The sequence below is a fragment of the Triplophysa dalaica genome, chromosome 21 (assembly GCF_015846415.1).
Source record: "Triplophysa dalaica isolate WHDGS20190420 chromosome 21, ASM1584641v1, whole genome shotgun sequence".
Lineage (NCBI taxonomy): Eukaryota > Metazoa > Chordata > Actinopteri > Cypriniformes > Nemacheilidae > Triplophysa > Triplophysa dalaica.
This window is the reverse complement of record NC_079562.1, coordinates 16,522,294-16,530,294: the sequence shown is the minus strand read 5'-3', so window position 1 is coordinate 16,530,294 and position 8,001 is coordinate 16,522,294. Positions and strand designations below refer to the sequence as shown.

The 8,001-nt window shown below is 39.8% G+C and overlaps 2 non-coding genes across 2 annotated transcripts; one reads left to right on the top strand and one right to left on the bottom strand.

Moving 5' to 3' along the window:
• The first annotated feature begins 6,736 nt into the window (after positions 1–6,736).
• Positions 6,737–6,808, top strand: trnap-agg (transfer RNA proline (anticodon AGG)). The gene has a single exon. It is a non-coding gene; the product is annotated as a tRNA-Pro (tRNA).
• Positions 6,809–7,927: 1,119 nt separating this feature from the next.
• trnac-gca (transfer RNA cysteine (anticodon GCA)) lies at positions 7,928–7,999 on the bottom strand. Its single transcript has one exon. It is a non-coding gene; the product is annotated as a tRNA-Cys (tRNA).
• Positions 8,000–8,001: the final 2 nt, after the last annotated feature.

Genomic DNA, 8,001 nt, shown 5'->3' with positions numbered 1-8,001 from the left:
TGTGGTATCATCTTATTTAGATATATTTGTATTTTATAAATTCTATGGACCTTTTTGTTAGTATACCATTATGAAAACTGATAAATCTTTGTAGGCAGATTACAAAATAATATTTGATAATATGTGTATTGCAAGGTATCAACCTACAGCTTTAAGGAATTTATCTGTGTAATGTTAGCTGTTTGAAAACTACCAGTAACTTGTTGTCTTTACATTAATGTAAAAAAAATCTACTTTTGGCTCTCATCTTTAGGTTGCCATGGTGGCAGATGTAGGCGGCACAAGCATAGATGACGCAATAAGAAGAATGTTGAAGTACATCTTTTCAAATTGACTGGCACTGGAGTACAATTTGTTTGGCCGACATGGGAAGAAAAAGTTTAAAGACTTGCGTCTTTTCAACGTTGTGTATGGCAAGTAAATTATCTTATTATATATTAAGTTATTATTACATACTGTGATCTTAAATTAGAAGGTAACTCTTCACAATAAGTTTAAATTACTCAAGATGAGTTTACGTATTAGCTGCCATAAGTGAACAATGAACAATACTTGTGTTAAAGTAATTATTTATCCTTGTTAATGTTAATACACATATTTGCTTATTGCAGGGATCTAAACTTGCATCCAACATTTTGGATCCAATACATTCAGCTCACAAGAAAAAACAATATTTAGTAACACTTTCCTTGAAGCATGTATGTATAATGCATTATAAAGGGTTATTAAAGGGTAAAATGCATTATAATTCTTTAATGTGTGTTGTAATGCATTATATTTAATTGTAAAGAATTATAACCATTTTAAAATGTGTAGCGTAATAATTAATTGCTAAGTGTTATAATAGGGGCAGTTTCCCGGACAGGGATTAGTCTAAACCAGGACTAGGCCTTAGTTTAATTATGATAATTAAGTCATTTTTAAAACCATAATTTACAAAAAGACATTACTGGTGTACATCTCGAGACACAACGATCACACTTTTTTATTTTAAGATATGTGATTGCAAGTCGTTTTCGATCAAGAAACTTCTAACATTTAAATTAGTCTGGGACTAGGCTTAAACCCTGTCTGGGAAACCGCCCCTTCATGCATTAATTGTAATAACAGTTATTTATAAGACATTACCATGCATTAAAAGGTGCATTACAATGCTTTTAAAATACTTTTATAATGCGTTATACATCAAGAAAAGAGTTACCCAATATTTTGAGACTATAAAAAAAAAAAATCAAAACCACAATATGACTGGGATAATAGCTTTTATATTCAAAACAATCCAGGTTTATTAAATACATTTATCACACTAGGAAGCTTTTAAAAGTGTATTGAAGGAGTTCCCAATGTATTCAGATTTTTTCCCTTATTATTTGGTCATCACTTAAAAAAATACATATTTAGGCCTATTTTCCTTATTTTATAATGAATTAAATAAATATGTAAGCAGGACTATATTTTTATTTCAGTCATTTAAATAGATAGTTCATCCAAAAATCTAAATTACCCTGTTTTATTCACCCTCAAGGATTCTTATGGGTGTATATGACTTTCTTCTTTCAGACGACTACACTCGGAGTTATAATACCATTTATCCTGGCTCTTCCAAGATGAATAATGTGTGACTGACTAGTTCACTCAAATATGAGAGTCTGTAATCATTTACTTATCTTACAATTGTTTTGAACCTGTGTTCATTTCTCTCATGTACTGAACACAAAAAAAGCTATTTTGTGAAGAATGTGGGAAACCAAACAGTTTCTGGTCCCCATTATCTTCTATGGTACTTTTATATTAAACTCAATTGTGAGCAGCCTTTATTGTTTACCAAAAATTTTCATAATATCTTCCCTTATGTTCAGCAAAAAATAGAATGTCATGCAGGTTTAGAAAAGCTTGTGTAAATAAGAGATTTATTGTTGAGTTTAGTTTAAAATTTACATGTGAGCTCATTCTTATGAAGGTGTGCACTTTTGTCTCTCTGCTGAATACTGTATAATCCTTTTACATTTTGAATAGGTTTTGTTTGTCGTGCAGAGGACTGATGTCCATTTACACAGTTTAAGAAGAGACGAATGCATTTAAATACAGGAGTGAATCCACAGTCTTACAAAAAGTTATTATTACTTATCAATTAATCACCAACAGAGGGTCATACAGGCTTGTTGTTCAAAAAAGAGGGATGGAGACGTGGATTCCAAAATACAAGGCCATTGCACATTGAGTCTGAAATCTGCGTCAAAACTTTCCGCACGTTAAAAAATAGATACGACCTCACATTTTGTCAATCACATTTACACACTGAATGGGTCTGATTTTCTGCATTTTTCGCATCTGTAGAAAGCATTTTGTTAAGAGGCGTTTTGACAATCCCCATGTAGTACCCACATAAAACTGAAATCTGGTACCGATATGGGTCTTGCGAATGTTGTCCAGTTGGGACCCACCTAGGGGCAAGTGCATTCCTTCACTATATTCATGTGGGCAACTGGTATAGGGCCATTATGGAACCCGCGGACAATCCTACATAGGGCCCATTTTCCAGCCCATTTCATACCCAATTGGGCCCCACTTACAAATGTTGGCTGGGTAGCATTTTGTAAAGGTTTTATCAGTAAACAGGGAAAGGTGCGATATCTAGCGGCCACTTACTTGCATTACATTATGTTAGTGTCAATTCAATTCAAGTTTATTACTAAAGCCCTTTTCACAATGTGCATTGTTCCAAAGCAGCTTTACAGGGGAAAACAGGAAAAACAGAAAAGGTAAAACAGCACAGTGCATGGTGTTTATAGAACAAGCAAGATCATTCTAATAAATAATATCTAATCAATAAATAAATAAATGCAGTCTCCCGTGAGCAAGCCAACAGTGCTCTGGTGTGGCGAGGAACCCATACTCTAATGATTGATTAATGGAGAAAAAAACCTTTGGGAGAAACCAGGCTCAGCCGGGAGGGCCAGATCGCCTCTGACGTGTGGAAGAGGGAGAGCCCACCATCAGCAACCCAGAAAGTCCCACTTGCCGAAAACCGTGCAGGTTCAACCCGGTCCCACTCCACGATCGACACCAGAAAAAAGAGGAACAACCAGGGGAAATAGTAATGGCATGTTGTAACTTTATTCCTCTGTTGTCCGACATCGACCACAAAACAAGGCCAAACCGGACCCACAAGGCCCCAGCAAATGGATCCCCCTAAACACAAGCCCCCTCACTCCCCACAAACAACCACCCAGGAACCTCCAATCAGGGCCACTGAATGCAGCTATAACTTCAAACTGCTGACATGTGATGTAAGTTTAGCATTAAATACCAAGTATTGTGACTTCAGCATTAATGTGACAAGTAGTCCGTCTTTGCTCTTGGTTGGGGATGTAGTGGTCTGAGCTGGGATGGTCAGCCAGTCTGCAGCTGTAGCTGGCGTAATCTCTAGGTGGGGATATGTCGATCATCTGGACCTGGCGGAATTTCTTTCTACCTCATCCCGAGGTTGAGGCAGAAAGAGAATAATAAGCGTAGCTGCTGTACATTAACTATGCATTAATTGAAAGCTTGGCTGAAAAGATGTGTCTTTTGGATAAAAGCGTCCGCTAAATGTCTAAATGTAATGTAAATGTAATCTAGATTTAAATTGGGAGAGTATATCTGATATATCTGACACATGATTTCATCTCTGCTCTTTGCGGATGATGTCGGCATGCTGGCCCCATCAGACCAGGACCTTCAGCATGCACTCGGACGGTTGGCAGCCGAGTGTGAAGCGACTGGGATGAGAATCAGCACCTCCAAATCTGAGGCTGTGGTTCTCAGTCGGAAAAGGGTGGCTTCCCCACTTCAGGTAGGTGGAGAGTTCCTGCCTCAAGTGGAGGAGTTCAAGTATCTGGGGGTCTTGTTCACGAGTGAGGGAAGGATGGAACGGGAGACTGACAGACGAATCGGTGCAGCTTCTTCAGTAATGCGGTCGCTGTACCGGCCTGTCGTGGTGAAGGAGGAGCTGAGCCGCAAGGCGAAGCTCTCCATTTACCGGTCAATCTACATTCATACTCTCACCTCTGGTCATGAGCTGTGGGTCATGACCGAAAGGACAAGATCCCGAATACAGGCGGCTGAAATGAGCTTTCTCCGCAGGGTGGCTGGACGATCCCTTAGAGATAGGGTGAGAAGCTATGTCACTCGGGAGGAGCTCAGATAAGATCCGCCCCGGAAGAGCTGGAGGAAGTGTCTAGGGAAGTCTGGGCATCCCTGCTTAGACTGCTGCCCCCGCGACCCGGCCCTGGATAAGTGGAAGAAGACTAACGAACGAGTATATCTGACCCTCGAATAGTATCAGGAAGGCTATTCCAGAGTTTAGGTGCTACGTATGAGAAAGCTCGACCCCCTTTGGTGGATTTAGTTATTCTAGGTGTTATCCAAAGTCCTGAGTTTTGATATCTTAGAGAGCGTGATGGGTTGTAATTTGATAAAAGCTCTGTTAAGTAAGTAAGGGTAGACCGTTTAAGGCTTTGTAAGTAATTCAAATAATTTCAATAACGATCAATACGATACTTAATTTGTAGCCAGTGAAGCGATGATAAAACTGGGGTCATGTGATCGTATTTTCTTGACCTAGTAAGAACTCTGGCAGCTGCATTCTAAACTAACTGTAGTTTGTTTATCGATGATACAGGACAACCACTAAGTAGAGCATTACAATAGTCAAGTCGTGAGGTCACAAATGCATGAATAAGCTTTTCTGCGTCACCAACACATAAAATATTCCGTAATTTGGCAACATTTCTAAGGTGGAAGAAGGCTGTTTTTGTGATATTTGAGACGTTATTTTCAAATGACAGGTTGCCGTCTAATATAACGCCTAGATCTTTAACTGTATTTGTTGGAGTAACAGTGCAGCCTTTAATTTGCAGGTTGTATTCTGGGATATTCTGTTTAGGTGTTCTGTTTTGCTAGAGTTTAAAAGAAGGAAATGGTCGATACTAATTCTTCATACACACTTGGAGGTTTGGTTTTAGCTATGCTGTCGATTTTCTCAGTAATAAATTTCATGAATTCATTGCTACCAAGGTGCAGCAGAATATCCAGGTCAGGTGAAGTCTGTTTGTTTAGCAATTGTACTAAATAAAAACTTTGGATTGTTTTTGTTAGTTTCTATGAGGTTATGGAAGTGCTCGGCTTTTTCTGCTTTTAGTGCCTTTTTGTAACAGTTTGCATTCTATTTCCATGCAATTTTAAAGACCTCTAATTGGGTTTGTTTCCATTTGCGCCTCAGTTTACCGGTTTCTCTTTTTAGGATGCGAGGGGTGCTATTGTACCATGGTGCTATGATCTTTTCATCAATCTTTTTTGACTTCATAGGTGCGACTGCTTCTAATGCAATGGAGAAAATAATGCCCATGTTGCTGGTCATGTCATCGAGCGATTCTGTATTTGTTGGCAAGGTTATTAAAGGAGTCAGATCTGGCAGGTTCTTTATGAAACTATCTTCAGTAGTTGAGGTGATCGTTCTACCCTGTCGATAACAAGATGTACAACTGATTTATGCAGTGCGCAGTGTACATGTTATAAGATGGTGATCGCTAACATCGTCGCTTTGAGGTATATAGCGATATTGGTTAGATCGGCTCCGTGAGATATAATCAAGTCTAGTGTATGATTAAGTCGATGAGTAGGTCTATTGATGTATTGTGTTACACCAAAAGAGTGTAGTAGCACTTTAAACGCCACTGCTAATGGATTGTTAGCACTTTCTACATGGATATTAAAATCTCTGACAATCAGTACTTTATCGACGTTAGCCATTAGGTCCGATAAGAAGTCTGCGAACTCTATCAGAAAATTAGTGTAAGGCCCAGGGGGTCTATACACAGTAACCAATGTAAGAGAGAGCAATGGTTTTTACTTGTGTTTGGAACAATTAAGTTCAACGCAAGCACTTCAAATGATTTAAATGTATGCTTTGTTCTCGGAGTTATGGTAAGAAAGTCTCTAAAGATTGTTGCGACACCACCATGTATCGTCATATATCGTGTATTTGTGTTTAAAATTATGAATATTTAAAGTTGGTTTGGCAATATGAAGCCATTTTGCCCATAAAGCCTTTGAGTATTAAATCTCTTTTTGTGCATGCATTTTGCAGAGGTTTTTTTCATTCATGATTAGTTTATGGTCGAGTCATTTTGTAGCCTATTCATATAATTATTTGAACCAGCATTTAGAAAAATGCATGAGTAGTTTTTTTCTCTTTCCTTACTGCTTTATTGTTATAAGTAGAGTTTTTAATTTCAGATTAGGATGTAAGAGCCATGATCCCTCAAGACTATTTGACATATAAAATCCATTAAGGAACCATTCCATCATGTTACATTTCTAAGCTGCATATCTGATATTATTGATCATTAATTAGCCATACATGCATACATACCGTCCATACATGACTGTTCATGCGAACAGGAGGAAACTATAAGAACATTTAAATAAGTAAGACTAAGGAAAAGAAGACGGGGGTGAGACAAGTCTGTGATGAAGTTACCTGCTCGCTTGTTCATTCTAGCTATCCTGAAGAATTACCATGGTGGTTTAAAGAAGTTTTGACGAGGGTGTGTAGTTCAGTGGTAGAGAAACAAACGGACCTGCTCTTTTCTTTAAAGTTCTAAGTGTTGGAACATTAAACAGTTGTCTTCCATTGTGGTTGGATAGAGTCTCGACAAGGCGGTATAGCTCAGTGGTAGAGATTTAATTCCAAGGCTCGTTGGTCTAGGGGTATGATTCTCGCTTAGGGTGCGAGAAGTCCCGGGTTTAAATCCCGGACGAGCCCTGCTGTCTGATAATGTAGCTCTTGGCTGCATAGGGTGTTCATTGTGTCTTCAAAACAATCCCCCATCTTGTTCTGATATTTGCGAAAGGGTGTCACGTTCACGCTTTCTGCACGTTGCAAATCACGTGAAAGACTTTTTTCAAGTTTCAAAACGAAGGCCCTAGTCAACTTGTGAAACTCCCTGTCGGCCTTGTATGGGGGAAACTAACAAGAGATGTCACTGGAGAATGCCGGCATCGATCCCGCTACCTCTCGCATGGATTCAAAGCCCAGAGTGCTAACCATTACACCATGGAACCCATGATTAAACAACATTGCTCGATTCAAATTACACATGTCAGTATTCACATTTATGCGGTGAGTGTGCGGTTTGGCAGCTGTGCTGAAGACCTTGTCTTTACTCGTTGCCGAAGCTGCCGATTTGCCCTTCAGTCCGAGGCTCGTTGGTCAAGGGGTATGATTCTCGCTTAGTGTGTGTGTCTGATAATGTAGCTCTTGGCTGCTTAGGGTGTTCTTTGTGTCTTCAAAACAATCCCCCATCTTGTTCTGATATTTGCGAAAGGGTGTCACGTTCACGCTTTCTGCACGTTGCAAATCACGTGAAAGACTTTTTTCAAGTTTCAAAACGAAGGCCCTAATCAACTTGTGAAACTCCCTGTCGGCCTCGTATGGGGAAAACTAACAAGAGATGTCAATGGAGAATGCGGGCATCGATCCCGCTACCTCTCGCATGCTAAGCGAGCGCTCTACCATGCGAGCTAATTCCCCTACGAGAGACCTTGGCTGACCTATCACTCCTCAATAACGTCTCGTCCAGTCGCGTCTGAACTTCCCTCAAATGTAAATGTTCTTTAGTATCCCGTTAAACACTGCTGATTGTTTTTAAAGGATGCCGCAGAAACATCTCATGTGTACCCGGATTTGTATCGGTGACCTCTTGATCTGCATTCAAACGCTCTACCACTCCAACACCCCCTCGTCAAAACTCCTTTAAACCACCATGGTAAACAGCCGTTTAGTCTACCACTACGCTGAAACAAGACTTGGCCTACAAGGCTCCCACGGATGCTAGCTTTAACAGGCAACAGCGGTAACATCTGATTCACAGGGGCACCTGAAAGGGGGCACCCGGATTTGAACCGGGGGCCTCTTGATCTGCAGTCAAATGCTCTACCACTGAGCTATCCCCCCAT